Source organism: Parus major, chromosome 2, assembly GCF_001522545.3.
Source record: "Parus major isolate Abel chromosome 2, Parus_major1.1, whole genome shotgun sequence".
Classification (NCBI taxonomy): Eukaryota; Metazoa; Chordata; class Aves; order Passeriformes; family Paridae; genus Parus; species Parus major.
In genome coordinates this window covers 82727397-82737380 of record NC_031769.1, presented here as the reverse complement: position 1 = coordinate 82737380, position 9984 = coordinate 82727397, and the positions used below count along the sequence as shown (strand labels likewise).

The 9984-nt window shown below is 39.6% G+C and overlaps 1 long non-coding RNA gene across 1 annotated transcript; it reads left to right on the top strand.

The window, feature by feature from the left end:
* The first annotated feature begins 576 nt into the window (after nt 1–576).
* LOC109022493 lies at nt 577–6677 on the top strand. The gene is made up of 3 exons (XR_002001422.2): nt 577–644; nt 2781–2886; nt 5318–6677. It is a non-coding gene; the product is annotated as an uncharacterized LOC109022493 (long non-coding RNA).
* Nucleotides 6678–9984: the final 3307 nt, after the last annotated feature.

Here is a 9984-nt window from a genome sequence, read left to right as displayed (position 1 = left end):
TCAACTCCTCTAATGAAGGAAAAACCTAGCTTCCTGCAAAATGAGCACAGGACCTTAGAAATTATCCCAGGGGACATTTTGTCCACTGCTCCCCTCTTTGTAATTTGTTTTTAAGAATTCCAAATGAGGCTGCTGCATTTGAATTGTATTTTATCTTGGGCAATTACCTTTAAACAAGCATAGTTCAACTGTGGCATTGATGTTGCACTTCAGGAAAAGTAGAATTTGGTGTACACATGACAGCACATAATGTGTCTATGTTTGCTGCATTCAGCTTGGTCTCCCTGATGTAAGATTAACAACTCCAAAGTATTAATTGATGCAAACGTCTCATTATAGTATTCAAAGACAAATAGTGATAGAAGGGTGTTTAAATCTTAATGGTAAAAACAATTTTAAAAAATATGTATATGGAAAAAGAATCTTTTTCTCCTCCATGGCTAGAATAAACAGTGTTTTGCTTGCTTATATTTACTTGGAAAGGTCACTAGATCAGGGCTGCTGAGCTGTGACCTCTAGAAGTTAATATGTTACACAGCAATAATATAAAACAGTGTTAAAGTAGCAAGTGCTGGAATTAGTGCCTACTCTAAGCATTTCAAGTCCACGTGTCTTGACTGCTGCCCTGTTTCACAGTACTCAAGGTATGTCACTGTACTGTCATCACAGCTTGAGACATCACTGCACCACCCTCCCACCCCACCCCAAACCAGGAAACCTATCTGGCTTAGCAAAATCTTTTCCTGTCATTCATGGAGTATTTCCCAGTTGCAGTCAGGATGGCTGTAACTTGGATGGGGGAATGGGGAGGTTGAAAGTGTGTTTGGGAATAGCAGGGTTGTCCCTCTGGACAAGCTGCTTGCCCCACTCCATGCCACACAGAGACAAATAAAGCTGCTCTGTGTGCAAAGGGGTAGGAAGGGGGGAAAAAAGAGGGAATAGCTTTGCTGGGGACAGACAGGCAGGAAAGATTCCTCCTTTCATAATCTGTGCCAATTTAGATTAGCTTGAAGTGACTATGAAACTGCAGCCTAAATTAAGTTTCATCCCGTGTACCCAGCTTTATTCATAATTGCTCAGAGACAAGGAGTCTGTTGAGTCTGGGGTGGTATTTAGTTGTTTTAATACACTGTCCTTTTTTCTTGCTAGAATGTTTTTGTTCGCCTCATTTTCAAACTAATGAGATAGACTGCACTGCCTTAGTATATCCTCAACTTCACATCCTCCATCCTACATACCAGTGGTAGCAGGGATCCTCTGGAAAAAGAAAACTGAGTCATTTCATAGAAACACTGCTGCTGTTGTTCCAAAGTAACCCTCCTGCCAGGATGTGACTGGCAGCAACAAGGTCTGGGTTCAAACTGAAGGGAGTTTCCCCAAATGTGGTGACTTGAGGCCACACCTGGACAGCTGGAAAAACTATACTGAACTCTAATATTTCAAAAGCAGAGGCATAAGTAAGAGGCAAACATGAATCAACCAGCTCAAAGAGATTTTGTTGGGTTGGTTTTTTTTTGCTAAGAGGGAACAAAAATATGAGCAGGTAAATAAACAGTGATAGTAACTGACTGTTACAGTTATTCTTTAACTATAACTGTTCAGAGTCTTCTGTTTCTAAGGAAGTAATTTCCAGGGTAGAATTTTTCCCATCATCTAAGTGAAAGTAAGTGAAAACTAAGATTTGTTTGGCAATAAAGTGCTGTGTGAAGCAATGCTTTGTAGCTGCTTGGCTCCCTGATGGTTGTGCCTCTGGCTGCTCCATCTTCATTCACGGGCCTTGGCAGCTCTGATGAAAGCAGCACCTTTTCTCTTGGCTGGCTGCTCCCAACCTGGCACAGCCAGCTGTTTGTCTCCTGTGGCTGCTGGACTTCCAGTGCTTTAATGTCCAGAATTACCTACAGCCAGCTGTCTGAACTGAACCAAATGAGGAGCTGGGCATGGATCTTCAAGGAGGCAGGGAAATGTTTTTTTCTCCTACCTATGCATATGCAGTCTGCAGCACAAAATCTTGTGAACTCCCTGCCCAAGCTGTCTAAGCATGACCACAAACTTTCCACTCAAAGCACAATATTAGCTGTTGCCTTAGGCTGGGACAGCCGTTTGCCCAGATACGTTTCACAAAACTTCAAATAAATTTGAAGACTATAAATATCATTGTTATAGCTGTGAACTTTTCCCCAGTTTTTAAACTCCATTTCTTTGCAATGTCTCTCAAGCATAGTAACACAATGTACAAAATAAATGTTTAGAGCACATCTGTTTGGGTGTTCTGTTTATCTCCATCTAACCCCTCTGGAAGGAAAAAGAATCAGATACCTGCATCCTCACTTGGGCACTCAAAAATCAAAAAATGGTTTTGGCTGGGAAGAGCATTTAAAGATCATCTGTGGTCCAACCCCCACAGCATTGGCAAGGACATTTCTAACTAAACCAGGTTATTCTTCCCCCCATCTAATCTAACCTTGAACATTCCCAATGATGAGGCGTCCACTATTTCTCTGGGTAACCTGTTCCAGCCTCTCACCACTCTTATTGTAAGGAACCTCTTCCTTATGTCCAATCTAAATCTACTCACTTGTAGTTAAAACTGTTACCCCTTTCTTCCATCACTATGGCCCTGGTAAAAAGTCTGCCCACATCTTTCTTATATGCCCCCTTTAACTGTTGAAGGACTGCAGGAAATGTCATTTCTCCATGCTAAACAACACAAATTCTCTCAGCCTTTCTTCATAAGGGAGGTGTTGCAGTTCTCTGATGACTTTTTTGTGGCTCTCCCCTAGACCCACCCCAATAGTTCCATGGCTTTCTTGTGGTGAGGGCCCTGGAGATGGATGCCATTCTTCAGGTGGGGTCTCAGAAGAAGCCACAGGCATCTGGAGCTTCCAAGTAAGTCTGTATGCAAAAATAAAACCCCAAAACATAAAACCCTACCACAAAGGAAGCAAAACTCTAGAATCATGCAATCGCATATGTGTGGATAAATATATATATTTAAAAGTCTATGTTACATCCATCTGAAAATTCCAGGTTTAGCCTTTCTTAATTTTCATCAATCAGGAAGGAATGAGTAATTCATAAACCAGTAGAGTAACAAATGTAATTATCAAGATCTGTATTAGACAATGGTTTGGAAATGCATAAATGAACCATATTTTGTAATTTTATAGGAAATCACCTTAAAATTGAAAGCATGGTAGCAAAGTACTGTTGATTTGCAGTGTCACTCTTGCCCATACCACTCTTTTCCAAAGGGTTAAAAATGCCACTCCTCAAGTTGCATAAATATTCTTCTATGTTATGACATGGAAATCTACATAAAGGGGATGATTATACCAGCACAGAGATGACTGTTCAGGAGAGCTGCACCTGCTGTTTAAAATGTGCTGTGGCCTTGGTAATAGTTCAGCTGGGACTGGGCAACCTGACAGAGGTGGTTTCAGTAGCCATGAGGGGAGAGCATTCTGTCTGTGGCAGAGTATCTGCAGGCAGGAGCCAGTCCAGTTCTCACACTGGAGTAGGACACAAGGGTATCTTCTGTATGTGCAAGGACAGGAAAAATCAGGGGCTGCCACACCAAGCACTCTGAAAAACCTTCTAGGCTGCAGAGGTTGCTGCAAGACTCCCAGCTGGTTACTCTTGTGTGCACACATGGTCTGACTCAAGCAGACACTTCCTTCAAGTTCAAGTGTTTGGACAATGCTCTCAGACACATGATGTGATTTTGCATGTCCAGTGCAGAGCCAGGAGTTTGACTTGATGGTCTTTGTGGGTCCCCTCAAAATCAGCATATTCTGTGATTCTATGAACCACTGGAGTGATTTGGCACTTCAAAGTGTACATGAACAATTAAAACGTCACTCTCTGACTTTTAGTTTTCCCATGTAAGCTGTAGACAGGTTTCAAAATACACTATCAGTGAAAGTTTATAAAGATTTCCATGTGCATTTTGGTTCAGTACTGATCAAGAAAGTTAAAAAAAGTGGCTTTTGTGACAGATTTAAATACAGTGCTGTGAAAACACCTCTATAGTTATTGCAGGTGTTAGTCTAATGCATTTTAAGAGGATTTAAACCTTCATTTGTCACCTTCTAGTAAAAGAAAAAATTGCATGTAAATCTACGGGTTCCTTTAATATTGCATCAGATTATGAACAAGTATAAAAACCAATCTATTCCTTCTAATTTGTGTGGACATTTTCCTATTTACTGAAGTTTGTGGTCTTCTTCCTAGACCCTTCATGGCTACTAAGGCCTTTCTGTGATAGACAGAGAAAAGACGAGTCTCTGTGGGATTATTGTTTTCCTCCTTTGTCATCCACCTCTGCTGAGAGAGCAGAAGGTGGAGAAAAGGTGGGGCTCTGGCTTTCCGCCCACTCTGCTGAAAAAGTAAAATGTGCCAATGGGCTGGGCAGCAAGCAGCTGCTGATCCAGACACCAGCTGCTGACAGTAGAGCTCTTGCCATGGGGCAAAGGAGGAGCCAAGCACAGATCTTGTCATCACAGTTTGGTTTCTGGGAGGTCCCTGAAGCCACATAATAGTGCACCATCCTGAGTAGTAAATTCACATGAAGTCTTGAAATTTTTCCTAGTTTGCCACTGTGAACAGCAAGAAAGTTTTCTCTCTATTTTTAAGTTAGAGGTTCTCCTTATTTATTTTTCCTAATAACATCTAATGAACTACTTTTGTATTCTTAATGCCTTGAACATGAGGTAACTCTCATGCTGTACATTTTCTGGATACCTGCAGATGACTCATCTGAAAAAAAATGGAATGTCATTTAATTTAATTATGTAATAATTTATGCCACACCCTTAGAATGATATTGCAGTGTAACAAGAGCTGGGAAAGCCAGGAGAAGACAGAGAAATAAAAAAGTTCCAAAGGTTCATCAACCACACCATGTCAAGTACAGAGTATTTAAAGGGTGTTTAAAGAATGTGGCAGACATTTCATCTTCATGTTGTCTTTTAGGGGACAGCAAACAGCAGATTCTTGAGAAGATTCGCATAGCACCAGTAAAACTAATGAGAGGTGGAATTACATGATTAACTTCACATTCAAAAGAAAGAGGGGAACAAATGAGAGAAGTTCTGCAGAACAGATAGTCATTACTGTCTGTGTTTGCAAGTGACATGAAAGGTTTGGTAAATGCAGGTGGAATCAGTAGAAAACCTCTCAATATCAGTCAGCTTCAGATCATTACAGTGATCTTGTCCAGATAATCCATACTTCCTCCACCCCTCTTTGACTCTCCAATCCCTTCCTTGGTAATTCAAGGACAGTTTTTCTGGTTTCTAATTCTGTGTATTGCTCACAGGAGCAGTGAGGAAGGTGACTGCAACCTTTCATAAAAAGAGAAGCTCTACCATGTCTTGTCACTGCATGACCACATCAGTTCAGTGACACTGTGGTGAAACAACTCTGTTCTTCATCTCAGACCAAGATCTCCTGTTTTTGTACCACCAGACATCTTTGGAAAACAGCCCTTCTTCTTCTTTAGCCATACCTAGGTAACCCAAATCTTCTGGACAAAGACATAAGCAGCAGGATTGGTCGCAAGGTATGTTAGCAAAAATAAAAGTATTATTGTTTTTTCATCTATTGGTATTGAGGTGTAAACTTCATGAAATCTATAATGGGAGAGTTAAGAAGCCTTTGCTGGCCTCAGAGAGTCAGGTGATGGCAAAGTCACCCTTTGCACCACTGATCATATCATGACATGATGGTGACTAAAAAAAATTATTGTACCTGATGTCAATCTAGATAAGCTCACAGAGAATTCCTCAAGGTAAGGAGGCAACTTATTTTTTAATTTACCCCCTCGTACTTGTAACGTAAGTCTGAATAAGGCTTTATGTATGCCAGAGTTCATCTGCCTACTTCAGATGTTTTCCTGACAAGAGCATCTGTTAAGGCCCACTCTTTCAGGGCTATGAGTCTCACATTAATACAATTTTGTGCTTTCAACAGATTCATGAGGTCTGTATTTGGGGCAGGAGTGAGTGAAAGGTAGGGAGTGTATGTAGTAATTTAACAGGATGCAGCTATTCAATTTCTGTTTCTCTTTCAATTCCATTTCAATTCTGTTCAATTTATGGAGAATTTGTAGAGATTATATGGTATGTCAAAGGTCTTCTTTTTCCTAAAGAATTAAGTAATATGATGATATAATATTATCTTTCTTCTTAAATCTTTGTGTGCTTTGAATTATTGAACTAAGGCAATCACAAATTATGTAACTCAATAGAAACAGCAGCAGCAGCACCAAGACTGTTACTTTTGTATCTTTGTGTAAGTGCATGCGTATTTGTCTTTATCTGTAATGTATTAGTTTTGACATAAACATAGAACCAACATCTCTTTTCATTTATCTTGCTATCAATCAGGATTAACTGAAAGGTGCATCAGAGGATGCAGGTATGAAATGAGAATTATGTATGTAACTATGAAATTCTATTAAATTTATGTTGTCATTTATCCATTCTGAAACTTGAAAATGAAACCTGGAGATACTACTACCTCTTAACCATGGAAAAATTCTAAATTTCAGTAAATTACTATCCTGCAAAAAAAAAAAAATAAATTTAAATGTAGTAGAAATTTTCCCCAGTCTGTGACCTAAAAGATAGTTGTGGAAAATATTAATAAAGCTTCTTCCATACAGTGTTAAATATTTACATAGAGGACTGTGAGTGTATATAATTCTTCTGATTATAGCATGACTATGTTTTTTAATATCAAAATAGAAATGGCCTTCCTGAAATAGAAACCCTGGTACTGAGTATTCACTATAGACATGGCTCAGGAAAATTGTTTTCTAAGGACATTTGGGACTGACTTACTCCAAGAATGACTCCAGGAGTTAGTAGTTGAAGCCCCACCTGGCAGTCAGGGTTTCAAAAGCAGCAGGTGCTCCTCACTGCCATCACTCCCAGCTACAACCATGCTGCTGGCTGGAGAGCTGGGTGTGATGCATGGGTGGGGTGCAGGCTGCTTGCAGTGGTGAACGTGATGTTGTGTATGCAGTGTGCTGCACAGGAAACACTAGGAATGTGCCACATCCACAGCTTACAAAGAGGAGTTTTCGGTTTTGTTGTGTCACTAGACCAAGCATAGAGCATCCCTTCTGCAGTCTTCTTCTCAATCCTGCCCAACTCTACAAAAGCTTGGCCTGTTGGAAAAACATCAGTCAAGTGAAGTACTACAATTTCACACCACTTCTAAATAAACTGTTTTGTATCTGTAGAAAGTTATTTACACAGGAGGCTCATAAAGTTTCCCTTTCTGATAGTTCTGATGGGCTGGATGGCCCAAGACCTTTGCTTCTGTTCCACAAAAATTCTGAAAGAGTAAGGAGTACTCTTAGGAGTAAAAATTACTTGCATTACAGGAAGAGGTAAGGATGAAGTGAATTTCAGTGACACCAGCATCTGTGAGGCAGTGAGTCACATCTCTGAAATGGTACTTTCACAACTTCTCTCTTTGGCATGGCAAACAAAGCAAAAACCTCCCAGAGAGGAATGGCTGTAGCTGGGTCACTCTGACCAGTAGGCCAAACAGGATTACCCAGTTCAGTACAATGAAGATAATTTTACATAAATTAGCTAGTGTTTTGATTCAAATTTGTTTTGTTAGATAGCCAAGATTTCCCAAAGGCTGTTTTCAGTTATATAATATGACATGGACTTTAAAATTAATTTTGGATTTTCCCTGGATAGTACAGAGAAGTATGTTCTTGCTGTTCAGATGAGTATGAGTCATGCAACTATTCATTTTAGGAAGCATCTCATATTGTCATGTTGCCTAGGAAGGTTTTCACCACAGCTGGGCCCAAGAACATGAGTTTTGGCCCACTGGGTCTGTCCCAGTAAATATATTTTCATTAATGTCAGTTCAATTGTAGACTTGGCCTCAGGTTTCAAATCTTGAAAAAAAGTTTACATATGAGGAACACTAGAAAAGAGATGAAATTGAAGGCTACTTGCCCAAAACATATAGAACAAAGTGGTAGGGAAAACAAATGTTTGGGGAAATAAAGGATACATGGAAGAATAAGCATGAAATCCATACCAGCACACCAATCTTTAAAACAAAATCCCCAAAGTTCTACCATTCTTACACTCAAGACTATGTCAGTGAGTTATAGAGATCAGCTTCTGTCTGGGTTAGGTGGTTGTCTGCTATGTCCATTTTTAGCCACATTTAAAATAACCCAGTTTCAATGTCCTGATGGCTGCACTGTTCATAGAAATTCCTCTTTCTCTATTCACATAATGGGTTTAAACCATTTCCCCATCTCTTTTAATGTACATCATGTTCCCTGCCCTGCATACATATTCTGAAATACTTTCCTAAGAGAAACGAACCCCCCTCCCCCTTCCAGAGTATTTTTACATGACACGATAGTGCTCAATCTGCCCTGCAGCTCCTAAATGTCAGCATTTGGCCAGGACTGCATGACACAACCTCTTGTCTTCAGTGCTGCTCCATCCCTCTCTCCACTGCTTTCCAGATCACACCACAGTTTTAAGGCAGGAGTGAATGGTCAAGCATGGTTTTCTTGAGGAGCCTTTTCCATGCCGGAATGGAGGGGCAAGAGCCTCTAGTTTTCTTCACCACACTCAGTGATACTTTTTTCTAGGTCTTAATCCCAAAAACCCACTAAAATTTTCACTGACTTCAGTTAGTTTTGGGAGCTAAAAGGGATCTAAAGGGATCCCTGTTATCCAAAACAGAATGGGTTGAGAGATAGCAAGATGAAGGACAAACTTCAGTATTTCTACATACACAGAAGACAATTATCTGATAATTTAGAAATAGCATGAACTATCTCAGCAAAAGCTACAAAAACCTCTATCTGTATCTATATCCATGTGCTCTTTCAGATGGCTTGTCATATTTTCATGTGATTAGTATGTTTTTTAGTTCTTTCTTTGTGATCCTCAATTGACATCACAGACAGTTTAGACATAAGTGTCTAAAAGATGAAGAAAACCAAAATGCTGTTCCAAAACCCCCAGGTTGTCCAGGGCAAGAACCATCTTTGCTGTCTTGCAGGTGCTGTGCAAGTGCAATTTAGCACTGAGTCCCAAAGGAGGCTTCTCAGCCCCACACAAAACAAATAAAAAGAACAAAAAATAAAGCAGAAACTTGTTGGCAATTTGCTATGTGACTAACGGCAGATCCAAGCACCCTTGTTCCTTGTTCCCCCTTGAGTGCCTCACTCATCAAGCCATGGTGCCTTTCTGAAGCAAATTCAACCTCTTCAGTGGTGTTCAGATAATGTATTAGGCTGTTATGGATCAGCAATGACACTATACTTCTTCAAAACTAGTAAATCTTTTTATTTGTTATTTTGACTCATTCCTCTAAAAATGCATATCATTTGCTCTCAGCTAACAAAAATAATAGGGCATGTAGGACCAACACCCAAAACAAATTTCTGAATAATGGGTGCTCTGAGACTTAAGGAAAAGACCCAGCAAGCCCTGAAAATCAAACTTCCTGTCTATTTTTTTCCTTTTCACCATGGATAGCAAAATAAAAGAATTTTGTAAGCTTGAGGCTACACAACTCCAATTACTATAATTAAACAGCCATGAATTTTATGATTGCACAGTAAGTCAACCCTCTTACAGGGACTAATGCTTAAATTGCAACTTCTAGATTGCTTAAAATGGGAAAAAGACTAATGTGGTTAACAAAGTTTGCTATTAACTGAACCTAACCACAATAACTAACTTCTATTCAAAATTTCTTCCTGCTATAAATTTGGCTTTGTTATTTTTACTTTGGTTTTTAGGCTCAAAACTGGTTTTCAATTCTAGGATGATCCTCAAACAGCTAAATAATAAAAAGAGATTATGTGTTTGACTAGAAAAAAGGCTTGGTTAACTGGTGTATGTTAGCTAATGCTGAGCTAATTTAAAGCTCTTTTTGCTATATAAACAAATCCTTCGGTATTAGACTTGTCTTACTAGATTC